Below are 18,494 nucleotides of genomic sequence, written 5' to 3'. Positions count from 1 at the left end.
GACTCTACTTGTAACGACCCGACCGGTCGTTTGGAGCTCTAGCACGTCATTCAGCAATTTGAGGCTATGAGCAACTTCATTTTAGGTATTATGACTCGTGGGCATGGTCGGAATTGAATTCCGGGAAGTTTGGAGTTAATTTGGAAAGAGAATTCTCATTTTGGAAGCTTTAAGTTGAAAGAATTGACTAAGATTGGATTTTTGAGTAAATGACCTCGGAATCGGGATTCGAAGGTTCCAGCATGTTCGTATGATGATTTCGGACTTGGGCGTATGTCCGGATCGGGTTTCGGAAGACATGGGAACGTTTCGGCACCTATTGTGGAAGTTAGCATTTTGGAGGAATTTCATAAGTTTGGGTTGAAGTGCATTTCAGTGCTATCAATGTCCGTTTGGGATTCTGAGTATGGGAATAGCTCCGTATGGTGATCCTGGTGTTGGGAGCGCGATCGGAAGTGAATTCGGAGGTTCGTGGGTCATTTTGGAGTTATTTGGCTAAAGATAGAAATTTGAAGGTTTTTTTGAGAAGTTTGACCCGAAGTAGACTTTTTGATATCGGGGTCGGATTCCGACTCCGAAAGTTGGAGTAGGTCCACAATTTCGAATGTGATTTATGTGCAAAATTTAAGGTCAATCGGACGTGATTTGATAGGTTTCGGCATCGAATGTAGAAGTTTGGAATTCTAAAGTTCATTAAGCTTGGATTGGAGGTCGATTCATGATTTTAGCGTTGTTTGATATGATTTGAGGCCTCGAGCAAGTCCGTAATGTGTTTTGGGACTGGTTGGTGTGAACGGACGGGGTCCCGGGGGCCTTGGGTGGATTTCGGGTGGTTAACGGATCAATTTTGGGAATTTGAAGAAAGAAGTGATCAGCTGCCTTTTGGTGTAACCGCACCTGCGAGGCTTGGGCCGCATGTGCGGAGCCGCAGAAGTGGCCCTTGGGTCGCAGAAGCGGAAATGGGCCGGCCAGGCTGGGACCGTAGATGCGGTCGATTTGTCGCAGATGCGTGACCGCACCTGAGAAAGGAGAAGCGCAGATGCGGAAGCTGAGGTTAGGAGGAGGACCGCAGAAGCGGATGGTAGCTCGCACCTGCGGAACCGCAGAAGCGGTCAAGTGACCGCTGGTGCGAAAATGTTGGAATCAGTAAGGTTGTTTAAAACGGGGGTTTAGCTCATTTCAACCCCATTTTTCCATGGGAGCCGATCTTTGGACGATTTTGGAGCTCCATCTTTGTCATTCATGTCAAGATAAGTGGTTTCTACTAGTTTTGAGTTAAAATACTTGGATTATATATGGATTAGAGCATGAAAATTAGTAAAAATTGTGGGTTTTTGGTGGAAGACCTAGAAAATTATATTTTGGATTTTTACCACGATTTTGGACATGAAATTGAGAGTAAATTGTATATTTCAGTTCATGAGGCCATGGGTAAACTTTATCTTCGAAAAATTTCGGAATTCGGGCACGTGGGCCCGAGGGCGTTTTTGTCAACTTTTCAATCGGGGTTAGGAATTATTATAAATTGGATTATAATGAGTAGTCGATCTCATATTAATGGGTTTACATGATTATTTGCTAGTGTTGGAGCATTTTGCATCGATTTGAGCGTTCGGAAGGGCGTGGATTGCCGGTTATGGAACTTCGGAGCGAGGTGGATCTCCTTTCTAATCTTGTAAGAGGGAATTGTCCCCATAGGTGAGTTAATTGGTTATGTGCTCCTATTTGTGGGGGCTACGTACGCACGAGGTGACAAGAGTCCATGCGTAGCTACTATTATGCTTAAGTCCGAGTAGTCTAGGACCCAAAAGCATGTTTTACTTGAAATATTTGAAATCTTGTTGTCAAATTGAAATGCTTAAAACATATTGAAATACATAAAAGAATTTATAAAAACTAGACATTCGTTTCTCAACTTTTAGAAAGAGAGTTCCTTTTATCGGATGATTGATTCCCTGTTGGTTTCTTGATTGACTGTTTGGAGTGTTTATTTAAATTTGACCGCGTCACATGTATGATTGGCGAGCGGGGTAATAGATTCATCTATGGTTCGCGCCATTCGACCCTCTGGCAGTGCACAGTTTAAATATTGTTGGATCGGGCCGTACGTCATCGGCATGATTTGCGCATGCTTGTATTGCTTGCCTTGTAATTTACTGAAGTTGATCTTGCTTCTACCCGGCTTTAGAATATATGTATAAATGATGAAAAAGGAAATTGGAAATTTTCATATAAAAGAAAGAATTGTTTACTTGCTTCACTCTATTGAATTACATTCATGTTTATATAAACCATCGACTTGTTATATTATTGATGTATCATCAGTGGACCTCTAGTAAGTGTCGGAGTCGACCTCTCGTCTCTACTTCTTCTGAGATTAGGCGGGATACTTACTGAGTACACGTTGTTTTCGTACTCATGCTACACTTGCTGTGCATTTTGTTGCACAGGTACAAGTATTTCTAGCGGCCTACTAGGCGTAGCAGCATGGATAATACGGAGACTAGGTGAGCTACGTTTCTCGAGGCGACCCACATCCAATATAGTCTCTTTCAGCGTATTGTATTTACTTCTGTCCAATTTGTATTCCGAACAGTGATTGTACTTTATTCGATCCTCTTAGTAATTGCTCATGCACTTGTGACACCGGATTTTGGGATGTCTATGGGATTATTCAGTATTTGAAATTGTTAAAGATATTTTTATTTATTTAGTGGAACTTATTCTTATGGTTTAAATATATAATAGAAGTAAATTCAGAGTTATCTAAAACAAGCAGTTACTAATAAATTAGTGTTGGTTTGCCTGACCATGGTGTCCGGCGCCATCACGACCCTTAGTGGATTTTGGGCCGTGACACTACTTGACACTTGTTCATGACTTGTAGAACCTAAGAATCTAGAGCTCTGATACCAATCTGTCACGACCCAAAATCCACTAGTCGTGATGGCACCTAACCCAACCCGCTAGGTAAGCCAACTAATATCTATCCAGGAAATCATAAGCCTCTTCTAAGAATAGAGTCTACAAAGTTGATATGAAGTAAATACATCATCTGTTTGAAAAATACTTAAACAGAGTTTTATAATTCTAAGGCTACCATGAACAAGAGGCAGCTACAACAGGGATGCAAGTACATCTTCTAATTCAGCTCCCCTCGAACACAGCAACATCGGCATCCGGAATCTACACGCAATGTGCAGGAAGTGTAGTATTGTCACGACCCAAGTTCTCCCTCCGTGAACTTTCGTGATGGCACCTAGTCTCTACGACTAGGTAAGCCTAACAATTTGCGGAAAAATGAAACAAAGATACGAAACTAACCATTTGCATGTGATATAATAAAAGAGTTTAAAAATGCCGCTCGGCATACACAAGAACGACATAGTGTTTTAACTCCAGAAGTCTAAACGAAAGAAAATACAAGAAGTCTATAACTGAAGGGAGAATAGAGAGGGACTTCTAGGTCTGCGGACACGGTAAATATATACCTCGAAGTCTCTGGATCGCCTCGCCTCACGGATAGTATACCTGAGTAGAAGAACCTGGATCTCGAACCAGCTCAAAATCAATCTGATATCACGCTCTTGCCATGAGTATCCAACTCCGAGTGGCCCAAATCCACTGATTTCCTCTTCAATAACCTCACAAAATCGCCTTCTCCTGAGCTCAAAATCGAATTTGATGTTATGAACTTCAAACCCTCGAAATTTCATATTTCTGCCCGGTGATTACCCCATCTGCGGTCATGGGGCCGCTTCTGCGGTTCCGCTTCTGCGGCTAGGGAACCGCACCTGCAAAAATTCATTAAGTCTCCAAACACCGCACCTGCGCTCCACTCCTCGCAGATGCGGTTACACTTCTGCGGTCCTTGAGCCGCATCTGCGACCAATGGTCTTCATGCCTTAGACCGCATCTGCGATTACCAAGTCGCTTCTACGGCGCCGCACCTGCGGTCCAAAATCCGCAGGTGCGAAAACAACAGGTTCAGCAAATTCAGAAGTTGCCTAAGTCTAAATTCCAATCCGTTAAGCATCCGAAACACACCCGAGGCCTTTGGGACCTCAACCAAACATACCAACCAATCCTAAAACATCATACGGACTCAGTCAAGCTCTCAAATCACATCAAACAACGCCAAAATCACGAATCACCCTCCAATCCAAACCTAATGAACTTGAAATTCTAAAATTCTACAACCGATACCGAAACCAAACAAACCACGTCCGATTGACCCCAAATTTTGCACACAAGTCACATTCAACACTACGGGCCTATTTTAACTTCCGAAATCGGATTCCAACCCCGATATCAAATTTTCACTATCGGCCCGAAAACTCCAAAAATTCAACTTTTGGCATTTCAAGCCTAATTAAGATACAGACCTCCAAAACACAATCCGGACACGCCCCTAAGCCAGAAATCACCCAACGAAGTTAACAGAATTGACAGAATTCCATTCCGGAGCAGTCTTCACACTGCTCCAACTACGGTCCAAATTCTAAAACTTAAACTCTCATTTAGGGACTAAGTGTCTCAAACACTCCGAAACTTAAGATGAACCAAACCGGCAAATCATAGTAGCAGAAATAAACACGGCGGAAGCAGTTAATAGGGGATCGGGGCGTAAATTCTCAAAATGACTGGCCGGGTCGTTACATCCTCCCCCTCTTAAAATATTCGTTCGTCCTCGAACGAGCATAGAGACATACCTGAAGTGGTAAAAAGATGAGGGTAACGGCTGCACATATCCTGCTCGGTCTCCCAAGTCGCCTCCTCGACCGGCTGGCCCCGCCACTGAACCTTTACTGATGCAATGCTCTTTGACCTCAGCTTTCGAACCTTTCTGTCCAATATAGCCACTGGCTCCTCAACATAAGATAGATCCTTGTCCAATTGGACTGAACTGAAATCCAATACGTGTGACGGATCGCCGTGATACCTCCGGAGCATCGAAACATGAAATACCGGATGAATGCCTGCCAAGCTGGGAGGTAAGGCAAGCTCATAAGCAATCTCCTCAACACGTCGCAATACCTCGAAGGGACCAATAAACCTTTGGATCAATTTTCCCTTCTTCCCAAATCTCATAACGCCCTTCATAGGCGAAACCCGAAGCAAGACCCGCTCTCGAACCATAAATGAAACATCGCGAACCTCCCGGTCCGCATAACTCTTCTGTCTGGACTGGGCTGTGCGAAGTCTATCCTGAATCACCTTAACCTTCTCCAAAGCGTCCTGAACCAAGTCTGTGTCCAACAATCTAGTCTCACCCGGCTCGAACCAACCCACTGGGGATCTACACTGCCTACCATATAGAGCCTCATACGGTGCCATCTGAATGCTAGACTGGTAACTGTTTTTGTAGGCAAACTTCGCAAGTGCAAAGAACTGATCCCAAGAACTTCCAAACTCCATCACACACGTACGGAGCATATCCTCAAGAATCTGAATAGTGCACTCAGACTGTCTGTCCGTCTAGGGGTGAAATGTTGTGCTCAACTCCACCCGAGTACCCAACTCATACTGTACGGCCCTCCAGAACCGTGATGTGAACTGAGTACCTCTATCTGAAATGATGGAAACTAGAATACCATGCAAATGAACAATCTCCCGGATATAAATCCCAGCCAACCGCTCTGAAGAATAAGTAGTACGCACAGGAATGAAGTGCGCGGACTTGGTCAGTCGATCCACAATCACCCAAATGGCATCGAACTTCCTCAAAGTCCGTGGGAGTCCAACTACGAAGTCCATGGAAATCCGCTCTCACTTCCACTCCGGAATCTCTATCTGCAGAAGCAAGCCACCCGGTCTTTGGTGCTCATACTTCACCTACTAACAATTGAGGCACCGAGCTACAAACCCAACTGTATCTTTCTTCATCCTCCTCCACCAATAGTGCTGCCTCAAATCCTGGTACATCTTCGCGGTGCCCAGATGGATGGAATACCGCGAACTGTGGGCCTCTTCCAAAATCAACTCCCGAAGTCCATCAACATTGGGTACACATATCCGACCTTGCATCCTCAATACCCCGTTATCACCAATGGTCATATCTCTGGCATCACCATGCAAAACCTTGTCATTGAGGACAAGCAAATGAGGGTCATCATACTGACGCTCCCTAATACGATCAAACGAGGAAGACCGAGAAACCATACAAGCTAGGACCCGACTGGGCTCCGAAATAAACAACCTCACAAACTGGTTGGCTAAGGCCTGAACATCCATCGCCATGGGCCTCTCTACTGCTGGTAGATAAGCCAAACTCCCCAAGCTCTCCGCCCGGCGACTCAAAGCATCGGCCACCACATTGGCCTTTCTCGGATGGTACAATATAGTGATGTCATAATCCTTAAGTAGCTCTAACCACCTCCTCTGACACAAATTAAGGTCCTTCTGCTTGAATAGATGCTGCAAACTCCGGTGATCAGTGTAGATCTCACAAGGAACACCGTACAAATAATGACGCCAGATCTTCAAGGCGTGAACAATAGCAGCTAACTCGAGATCATGGACAGGATAATTCTTCTCATGCACCTTCAGTTGTCTGGACGCGTAGGCAATCACCCTACCGTCCTGCATCAATACTGCTCCAAGGCCAATCCTCGAGGCATCACAATAGATAGTATAAGACCTCGAACCTGTAGGCAAAATCAATACTGGGGCTGTAGTCAAAGCTGTCTTGAGCTTCAAAAGCTCTCCTCACACTCTTCCGTCCACTTGAACGGAGCACCCTTCTGGGTCAACCTGGCCATAGGTGCTGCAATAGACGAAAATCCCTCAACAAATCGACGGTAATAACCCGCCAAGCCAAGGAAACTACGGATCTCTGTAGCTGAGGATGGTCTAGGCCAACTCTGCACTGCTTTCACTTTCTTCGGATCCACATTGATACCTTCACTTGATACTACGTGACCCAAGAATACCACAGAATCCAACCAGAACTCACATTTCGAGAACTTCGCATATAATTTCTTTTCTCTCAAGGTCTGAAGCACTGTCCTCAGGTGCTGCTCATGCTCTTCCAGACTCTGGGAGTATACCAGAATGTCATCAATAAAGACAATGACGAATGAGTCAAGATATGGCCGGAATACACTATGCATCAAATGCATAAATGCTGCTGGGGCATTGGTCATCCCAAATGACATAACAAGGAACTCGTAATGACCATACCGAGTCTTGAAGGTAGTCTTCGGGATATCTGGTTCCCGAATCTTCAACTGATGATAACCTGAATGCAAGTCAATCTTAGAAAACACTCGAGCACCCTGTAACTGATCAAACAGGTTATCAATACGAGGCAAAGGATACCGATTCTTCATTGTAACTTTGTTCAACTGGCGATAATCAATGCACATACGCATAGAACCATCCTTTTTCTTCACGAACAAGACAGGAGCACCCCAAGGTGACACACTGGGCCGAATAAAGCCCTTATCAAGCAATTCCTGTAACTGTTCCTTCAACTCCTTCAACTCAGGAGGAGCCACACGGTAAGGAGGAATAGAAATGGGCTGAGTGCCCAGCAACAAATCAATGACAAAATCAATATCTCTGTCGAGCGGCACGCCCGGAAGGTCAGCTAGAAACACACCAGAGAAATACCGCACTACTGGGACTGAATCAACTGTAGGGGTATTGTAACGACCCGACCGGTTGTTTTGAGTTTTAGCGCTCCGCTCAGTAGCCTGAGGCCATGAGCAGCTCCATTTCGGGCATTATGACTTGTACGTGTGGTCAGAATTGAATTTCGGGAAGTCCAGAGTTGATTTGGAAAGAGAATTCTCATTTCGGAAGCTTAAAGTTGGAAGAATGAACTAGGATGTGATTTTTGAGTAAACGACCTCGGAATCGAGATCTGAAGGTTCCAACAGGTTTGTATGATGATTTCAGACTTGGGCGTATGCCCGGTTGGGGTTTTGGATAACCTGGGAGCGTTTGACGCCTATTGTGGAAGTTAGCATCTTTGAAGAATCTCATAAGTTTGGCTTGAAGTGCATTTCAGTGTATCGATGTCCGTTTGGAATTTCGAGTCTGTGAATAGCTCCGTATGGTGATTCTGGAGTTGGGAGCGCGATCGGAAGTGAATTCGAAGGTCCATAGGTCATTTTGGAGCCACTTGGCTAAAGATAGAAATTTGAAGGTTTTTGAGAAGTTTGACCGGAAGTGGACTTTTTGATATCGGGGTCAGAATCCGATTCTGGAAGTTGCAGTAGGTCCGTAATGTCGAATATGACTTGTGCGCAAAAATTGAGGTCAATCGGACGTGATTTGATAGGTTTAAGCATCGAAAGTAGAAGTTTGAAGTTCTAAAGTTCATAAAGCTTGGATTGGGGGGTTGATTCATGATTTTAGCATTGTTTGATGCGATTTGAGGCCTCGAGCAAGTCCGTAATGTGTTTTAGGATTGGTTGGTATGTTTGGTTGGGGTCCCAGGGGCCTCGGGTGGATTCCGGGTGATTAACGGATCGAAATTTGGAATTTTGGACAGCTGAAGGATCTGGTTGCTGGTATTTTCGCTTCTGCGGTGGGTTAGTCGCAGAAGCGGCCCGCAGAAGCGGAAAGGAAGCCGCAGAAGCAGATGGTTGGTCAAGGCTCGAGGACCGCAGATGCGGTCAAGATTCCGCAGAAGCGGGACCGCATTTGCGGAAGGATAGTCGCAGAAGCGGAAGAGGGGCAGCTGGAGAAGACCGCAGATGCGGTCAATGTTCCGTAGAAGCGGGACCGCATCTGCGGATGGTGTGCCGCAGAAGCGAAAATAGCTGGAGGCAGAGGGGTTTTAAAAATCGAATTTTGGCCATTCTTCTCTCATTTTTCACTTGGCATGGGCGATTTTGGGGAGCTTCAAGAGGGGATTTTCGTCATCAACGTTAAGGTAAGTTATCCCCACCTGTTTTGAGTTAAATACATCAACTATGTATGAATTTGAGCATTTAAATTAGTATAAATTTGAGGTTTTGGTGGAAAACCTAGAAAATTAGTAAACTTGGAATTTAGCCACGATATTGAGTATGAAATTTAGTAAAAATTATATATTTGAGTTCCTAAGGTAATGGGTAAGCTTTATCTTCGAAAAATTTCGGATTCCGGGCACGTGGGCCCGAGGGCGTTTTGGTCAACTTTTTGATCGGAGTTAGGAGTTGCTATAAATTAGATTGTAATGAATATTTGAGCATATATTAATGGATTTGCGTAACCGTTGGCTAGTTTTGGAGCGTGGTGCATCAATTAGAGTCTTCGGAAGGGCGTGGAATGCCGGTTATGGATCTTCGGAGCGAGGTGAGTCTCCTTTCTAACCTTGTAAGAGGGAACTGTCCCCATAGGTGAAATAATTGATTATGTGCTCCTAATTGTGGGGGCTACGTACGCACGAGGTGACGAGAGTTCGTACGTAGCTACTATTATGCTATTGTCCGGGTAGTCTAGGACCCAAAAGCATGCTACACTTTGAATATTTGTATTCTTATGGATAGTTGAATTGCTAAAACCACATCAAAATAGTAAATGAATTTCTGACAAGATCTAAACCTTATTTTCTAAATTTGTTGAATGAGAATTAGCTTTTCTTTGAATAATCGCCCCATGTTGGCTTCTTGATTGAATGTCTCTACGTGTTTATTTTGGAACGGGCCGAACGCCTCGGCAGATTAAATAGATGCATCTATAGGCGCGCCATCGACCCTCGGCAAGTGCACAGTTTACATTTCTGTTGGATCGAGCCGTCGCCTCGGCATGATGTGCGCATGCTTGTATTGCTTGTCTTGAAACTTATTTAAGTTGTTGTAGCCTCTTTATGGCTTTGAAATAATTGGATAATTACGAAAAGGAATTTTGGAAAATTTCCTATAAAAGAATTTATTGTTTTCTTGTTTTCCTTCTATTTGGACTAAAATCATGTTTATAGAAATCCATAATTTTAATGTATTACTGACCTCACTATTGGACCATTAGTAAGTGTCGAAGTCGACCATCTCGTCTCTATTTCTTCGAGATTAGGCGGGATACTCATTGAGTACACGTTGTTTTCGTACTCATACTACACTTTTGTATATTTTTGTTGCACAAGTATATGTAACCCTTGTGGCCTACTGGGCGTAGCAGCGCGGATGATTCTGGGTCTAGGTGAGTTGCATTCTTCGAGGCGACCCGCAGCTAGTATAGTCCCTTCCAGTGCACTGTATTTGTTTCTTGTCCACTGTATTTCGGACGGATGTTGTATTTTATTTCCTTATCTGTAGATGCTCATGCACTTGTGACATCGGGTTTTGGGGGTGGTTTGAAGTATTTTGTATTCAACTGCTATTTATTTAAATTTGATTTGAGACAATTATCTTTTAAATTGCTAAATTTGAAGGAAAATCTTAGACTTTTCAAAAGTAATAAATCGAGAATTTGATTCAGTAATTTGGTTGGCTTGCCTGACAGCAGTGTCCGGCGCCATCACGACCCTTAATGGATTTTGGGTCGTGACAGGTATCAATACTGACATCTCTCACATAAGCTAGATACCCATCACACCCCTTCTCAACCATTCGTTGAGCCTTAAGAAATGAAATAACTTTACTAGGAGTGTAATCCAAAGTACCCCTCCACTCTAATCGTGGTACACCTGGCATAGCTAGCGTCACGGTCTTGGCGTGACAATTAAGAATAGCATAATGGGGCGACAACCAGTCCATGCCCAAGATAACATCAAAGCTACCATGCTGAGCAATAATAAATCGGCTCTAGTCTCAAACCCACTAAGAACAATCAAACACGACCGATAAACGCGGTCCACAAAAAAGAAAATCTCCCACAGGAGTAGAAACATAAACATGGGAACTCAAAGAATCCCGAGATACGCCCAAATGTGGGGCAAAATAAGAGGACACATAAGAATAAGTGGAGCCTGGATCGAATAGAACCGTTGCATCTCTATGACAGACCGGAACAATACCTGTGATGACAGAATCGGAGGCGAAAGCCTCAGTACGGGCAGGAAGGGCATAGTATATGGCCTGGCTTCCCCCTCTAGGGCGACCTCTACATCCCCGACCTCCACCTCTAGCTGGATGAGCAGGTGGGGTAGCAACTGGTGCTGTGATCATAGCCTGGGAACTCTGCGGAGCACGCTGTGGCTGAGAAGTCTGTAGAGGTGCACCCCTCCTAAGTCTAGGGAAATCCCTCACCATATGGCGTGTGTCGCCACACTCAAAACAAGCGTGGCGGTTATGATTTGCTCGTGCCAAGTCTGCTGGACTGACCACTGAAAACACCCCATACAGGAGGCGCACTAGATACTGGAGGTGCATAATAAGGCTCCTGAGGTCTAAGAGGAGCTGGAATACCGCTGGCTGCTGGAAGAGCTGAATGAACGGGGTGACTCATATAACCCCTACTATGACGAACTACAGTTGGGGCACGGGCACCAGAGCAATGGCCCGACTCTCGAGGCCTCTTGGCCTCTCTCTCCTCACCCTCTACCCCGGCCCCGGCCTCTGGCGGCTCTAGCAGGGGGCGCGGGTGCCTGGTCATCTCCGGTAGCACGTGTCCTCACCATCTGTGAGAGAATAGAAGACAGAGGTTTAGAATTTAGAAATCAATAATCTCGTACGGTAAGGAATCAAATGAAGTGAAATTTTCCTAACAGTTACATAGCCTCTCGAAGATAAGTACAGATGTCTTCGTAACGATCCGCGAGACTCTAATAAATGTTGACACCCAATTTTGTCCCACCTTTCTTCCAAATTATTTCTTTAAACTTCCAATATTTTAATTATTATTATCATCATCATTAGTATTATTTTTTTTACTATTATTATTATAGTTGTTGTTGTTGTTGTTGTTGTTATTGATATTATTATAGTAGTAATATTACTATCTTTAATATTATTATTATTATTGTTGTTGTTGTTGTTTTTGTTATTATCATTATTATTATTAATCATCATGGCAAAATCTTTAAAGTTATCAAGTAAGTAATATTTTTTCTGTCATAAAGTATTGACTTTTAATGCATTCTATTTTATAGAATATATATTAAGATTTTAAACTTTAGCAACATCTCTATTTTTATAAATTTACGCCTCCTTTATTTAAAAGCTAGCAAACCATTCTTATTGTCATACATGTAATTTAATTTAAGTTGGAAGCACAAAGAAATACAAAGAAGTAAGAGTTAAAGTTCAAAAACCAACCCAAAACTATGTCAAAATCGTTCTAATAAAAAAAGCCAACCAGATTCCTGTGAGTTCATTTTCTCATAACCCAAATAATATGTTATACCAACTAAGTAGCCCACCAATAAATCCTCCAAGGCAGCCCAAGTAACCCCTTAAATCAATCCAACACATTAGCATGTCTGATTCTAAATTCTTCTAAAGAAAAAAGCTAAACTACATGAAATATCCCTCCTTTTGGATTCCAAAACTCATACATTTAATTGCATTGAATTTATTACATTAATTCAATCACTCTGACCATTTTGACCTACATGCCCCATGCCCTTTCTTTTGTTCTCTGCCCAAGTTCACGAGGCTACATTTTTGTTTCCTCTTTTTTGCTCCAAAATGCCAGAAACCTCATAACAACAGGTTAAGGTCTTACCATTTCCGGAAATGCTTTCAAGAAGGTGGGAATATTTTTGATCTTTGACCAAATCAAGAGCAGATCCTCTCTGTCTGTTTCTGCTATGGCCTCAACGTTCGAATCCGAACGGCCATTTTGACTTAGGATTCAAACTCTACTCTTAAAATCCCGTCCAAAATCATAAGAACCCTAGGTTCCGCTTATAAATAGCGGTATTGGAGAGTATTTAGTCCATGGTTCGGCCGCTGCCTTCACCTTTCGAAATCAAACTTAGAGCCGCCTCTATCCCCTTTAACTCTAAGTGAATTCAAGGCCTGAGATAGTCCCTTGAAGATGCCCTAGTTTCACTGCCCTAAAAAAGGTCAGTTTCCTTCTAATATTTTATCTTTCATTATTTTGTTTTAGATGTAAAGTGTGTCATTTTGTTCTGGTATAAATCATGTGTGTTTTCTCTTTTATTTGACTATAAAAAATCGTGGCTTTGTTGTTGTTTATATAACAGAATGATGCCCATAGAATTTTGCTTGTGCTTCCTGTCTATTGTTTGTATGATTAAATAGGTGTAGCTATTGGATCTGAATTTTTCTTTAAGTTTTTTATCTTAGCGATATGGCTAAAAGTTGCTGAAATATCTAAGTAAGATTAAAGTATGAATATGTTTTTGAGCTATCGTTTTTAGATAATGCACTCTTAGACTTAAGAGCACACAATATAATTTCAACTCAACATAGCAGATCCCATGATTAGACATCTGTAAGTTAAATTTACTGTGATAATTGGTTGAATATGTCATTTTCAAATAATGGGATAGACTGAATGGATTACTTATCAGTCTGCACTAGTGACTTAAAGAAAACAGCATGACTGTAAAATTTATTGGCTCCCTTTTAGGAAGAACAGCCTCGGATCTACGTTCACCTAAATATTTGAATTCTATTAGTTAAGATTATGATATAAAAAGTCTGTATTTCGATGAACTAGTAGATAAGTAGAGTAAAGTTAATTTATCTTTTTTTGGAATTTCCTTATTAATGCTAAATGTCTTACATTCCTGTTAAACCCATGACGTGAATATGTGCTCCTATGTTTGAGTGTGCCGAGGGTAGCGACCATGACTCATGTTCTTTGTTAGAAAATTGTTCTATAAATTTCATTGCAACTTGTCGAAATGGTTCCATTTTATGTAGCCGTAATCCTTATATTTCCTTCCATGTTATAAGTTCATCTTAAGGAAGAAACTTATTTAACTGTTAAGAATATGGATTCATATTATGTATTTTCTCTTCATGACATAGCATTTGACAGTGCTCATAGTGAAATAGACCTTAGCTAGAAGCATGTGCTGTTTTGAAATATTTCTTACATATCCTCTTTCGGTGTTGGCATTTATTTTCTAAAATATGAAAATAACCTCAAAACGGGCATAAAACACATATTTATAAGTCTTAAAATTACTAGTGTTTGTTCCATGATTTGCTGAAACATAGTAATTATAGTCATAGGCTTAAAGTATTGAATACTTTTGTGGATTGTTTTATCGTGAGAAGTGTCTTTAAGTAAGAAGAAATGAGATGTTAAGATTATAGATCATTTAAATAGTTTAACACCAATATGATTGATGCTTGCTTTATTTCTGCTATTATATTTTTGTCACGACCCCAATCCCGGTCGTGATGGCGCCCAACATTAATGCTAGGCAAGCCCGACCAATTAATTACTCTCAACCCAATTACGCAATCCGTTAACAAATAATACGATTAAAATAGCAAATATCAAGGTTCCAATCCGAATATCTATAAAATAGTACGGAAAATAATAATGAATATCCAAACATTCCCCAATAGATCTGGAGTCACGAGTCTAGAGCCTCTAGATGTAACAGAGCAATATATCCATAATAATAAAGAAGTCTAGGATATGGAAAGATAAATGAAATAAAGGGGAGGAGTCGGGTCCTGCGGACGTCAGGCAACTACCTCAACAACTCCTGAAAATAAACTTCACGAAAACAGCAAACAGCTCCACTAAGTCTCCGGAGCACCTGAATCTGCACACATGGTGCAGGGAGTAAAGTGAGTACTTCCAACTCAGTGAGTAATAAACATATATAATGGCTTAAAGTAAGAAATTCCGAAATATCACAATATAAAGCTATAATCAGCGATTCAGCACATAAAACGGTGGAACAACAACAATACCAGGACAAGTAAGACAAACAGGTATAAATGCATGAATGCAATGCAATTCACATGACCGCTGCGGCGCGCAGCCCGATCCATTTGGGTACCCGCGCTCACTGTGGGGGTTCAGACTTCGGAGGGGCTCCTACAGCCCAAGCGCAACATCATCGTAACATTCGCTGCGGCGTGCAGCCCAATCCACACTCAGTCCAGATATATATATGCATGCAAGCCACTCGGGCACAGTCAAATTGTTTATTTTTAGTTTCAATTATTAGGAATTATAGAGCTAAGTGTATAAACCTTTATTTGTTTACTAATCATTTCGAGGCAGTGTCTAGCTCAGGACTGATATCATGAAACATGCTAAGCATCATGGAAACAGTGATAAGGATCCCTGAAGGATGCATATGATAGACACAAATCCCCAAACAAATTCATAAAAATCCAAGTAGGATGATTACCAAACAATTTCTAGTCAAGAACACAGTACGAACATCAATCAGAACGGACTAGGTCACAATCCCCAGTCACAATCGACCCCGCACTCGTCATAGAGTACGTGTCTCGCCTCAATATAGCGTCACAATGTGATATACCGGGGTTTCAAACCCTCAGGTCATCATCTACATCTATTACTCACCTCAAGCCGGCCACAAGTCTAGCTCGCTATGCCTTTGCCTTTCGAATCAACCTCTTCGCACGCCGAATCTGATTAAAACCACAACGAATACATTACAATAGGCTAAAGAAACATAACCCAATCGAAAACACTCGAAAAATACCAAAATTCACGAAGTTGGCAAAACCTGAGCCCCGGGCCCACTTCTCAAAAAATTACGAGATTCACATCACCGGATTCCTCGTCTCGCCACGAGTCCATACATATAAAATTCACCAAAATCGGAGTCCATTTGGCCCCTCAAATCATCAATTTAAGCTCTCTTAAGTTTCAAGCCCTAACCTCCATTTTTGGCATTTAATCCCTTAAATTTCAGTGTTCAATCCATGATTTTTCACTATATAAACATAATCCGAGTCCAATAGTTCATACCTGATGAAGTCCCTTCGAATTCTCTTCAAAATCGCCCAATAAACTGCCTAAGCCGAAGTCCAAAATATTTTTCTTCTCTTTCAAAATCGTGAAAACACTGTTCACTTAAACCCAGACCGTTTTCTGCTTCTGCGGTTATCATGCCGCACCTGCGGTCACCGCATATGCGACCAAACGATCGCTTCTGTGATCTCACTTAAATTTCTCCGGACCGCTTATGCGGTCTTGAACCGCTTCTGCGGTCGCCGTATTTGCGGATCCACGTCCGCTTCTGCGGAAATTGCCAAGCCCTCAAGGACCGCTTCTGCGATCGCTCACCCGCTTCTGCGGAACCGCTTCTGCGGTCCATTTCCGCAGAAGAGGAAATACCAGATGACAGCAGCAACAGACCTGCAACACACCTCAAAACCTCTCGTTCAACCACCCGAATTCACCCCGAGGCCCCCGGGACCTCAACCAAAAATACCAATACATCCTAAAACTTCATGCAAACTTGTTCTCATCCTTAAAACACATCAAACAACGCTAAAACCATCAAATCACATCGAATTCAAGCCTAAGTTTCTTAAAAACTTCCGAATTACGCATTCGATCAAAAACCCAACCAAACGACGTCCAAATGACCTGAAATTTTACCCGCACATCCAAAATCACCTAGCGAAGCTACTGCAACTCTCGGAATTCCATTCCGACCCCCGGATCAAAATCCCACCTACCAACCGGAATTCGCCAAAATTCAACCTTCGCCAATTCAAGCCTAATTCTACATCGGACCTCCAAATTCAATTCCGATCGCACTCCTAAGTCACATATCACCTCCCGAAGCTAACCGAATCACCGGAATTCACATCCGAGCCTTCTAACTAATAAGTCAACGTTCGGTTGACTTTTCCAAACCAAACCTTCCTTAAAGAGACTAAGTGTCTCATTTCCTACCCAAACCAATTCAATTCAACTCTAACTCACCCGCTGCTGGTAATAAAACATGAAAGAGAAATAAACGGGGGAAACGGGCTGTAATGCATGAGACGACGGGCTGGGTCGTCACAATTTTAGTTTTCACCTTCTTTGTAGCACTTCTAGAAATAGACCTCTTTCATTCTAATTCTTGTTTTGTTCTCTTTTGGTGCATATGTACTTGGAGCAAAATATGGAGTCTTAATGCAAGACTCTCCCATACCCGAGCATGGAGTCGAGACGCATTTCCATATCCTTAGAGTGCATTGGATAGCAGAAAAACAAGCGGAATTCGCTTGGGGTCGCTTATGGCGACTTTCCTTTTAGCATTTGTCTATTTGATTCTCTCTCGGATCTATTAATTTGCTTTTGCTTGCATTTTATCTCTGTTTGGACCCATCTTTGACGTAGATTTTAATTAAGTCTTTTCATCTAACCATTTAGAATTTTCTACTCTAGTTTATTTTATCACATAGAATGTGGCATCTTTAAAAGTCTTTAAAATTAGTAATGTTCAAAATCTTTTTTTATCCATTTAGTATAACCACTGATCTTATAAGCTCTACAAAACGTCTAGCGCACATCATTTGGTCATCTTAATATAAGATTTATTTCTATTTTTACAATGTGTAAGATTTTAAAGAGAATGCTTGAACGTTTCTTTCGAATATATTTCAATCTCTCTTTTAACTCATCTAGTGCTTTTAAAACCAATCAAGTTCAGTTTTGAAAACTCATTTTTTCTTAAGAGCGAACCAAAGTTTGGTAGTTTCTATCAAGCTTTACATGTAACGAATTGAATATAAATCAAGTCTTAACACAATTTTAGTAAATTTTTTCCTACTCATCTAATTACTTAGTCATGACTAGCTTCTCAGGTACTTAGAATATGTCGAAGACGCTATTCATATTTTTATACTTATTTCTAATTTAATTAACCTAAGTTTGGCCGGTTAATCATTTTTTAATGGATCTTAAAAGGTGCCTTGCCCCTTCCTTTTGAGATAACTAGAACCCTTACCCATAATCTTAAGGTTAAGCAGACCGTAAAAATAGAGTTAACTTTAACCATTATTTAGTAAATAGGTGTCCTAATTCACCTTTAAAATAATTAGGTGGCGACTCTCTTAATTAATTAAATCTCAAAATTGCTATTAGGTTATACTCTAATTTGACCCGTGTTAAAATGGGGTATAACAATAAACCGGCTTGTGATTCATGACTCCTATGAACCTAGAGCTCTAATACCAACTTGTCACGACCCAAGTTCTCCCTCCGTGAACTGTCGTGACGGCACCTAGTCTCTACGACTAGGTAAGCCTAACAATTTGCGGAAAAATGAAACAATGATACGAAACTAACCATTTGCAGGCGATATAATAAAAGAGTTTAAAAATGCCGCTCGGCATACACAACAACAACACTCTCAATTGACCATAGCACTCCCAAAACCCGGAATCTCATGAATCACAAGCTAAAGAAATACATAGTGTTCTAACTCCAGAAGTCTAAACGAAAGAAAATACAAGAAGTCTATAACTGAAGAGAGAATAGAGAGTGACTTCTAGGTTTGTGGACGCGGCAGATATATCTCGAAGTCTCTGGATCGCCTCGCCTTACGGATAGTATGACTGAGCAGAAGAACCTGGATCTCGAACCAGCTCAAAATCAATCCGATATCACGCTCTTGCCACGAGTATCCAACTCCGAGTGGCCTAAATCCA

Source organism: Nicotiana attenuata, chromosome 11 (assembly GCF_001879085.1).
Source record: "Nicotiana attenuata strain UT chromosome 11, NIATTr2, whole genome shotgun sequence".
NCBI lineage: Eukaryota > Viridiplantae > Streptophyta > Magnoliopsida > Solanales > Solanaceae > Nicotiana > Nicotiana attenuata.
The sequence above is the reverse complement of the archived record's forward strand: the minus strand, read 5'-3'. Positions refer to the sequence as shown.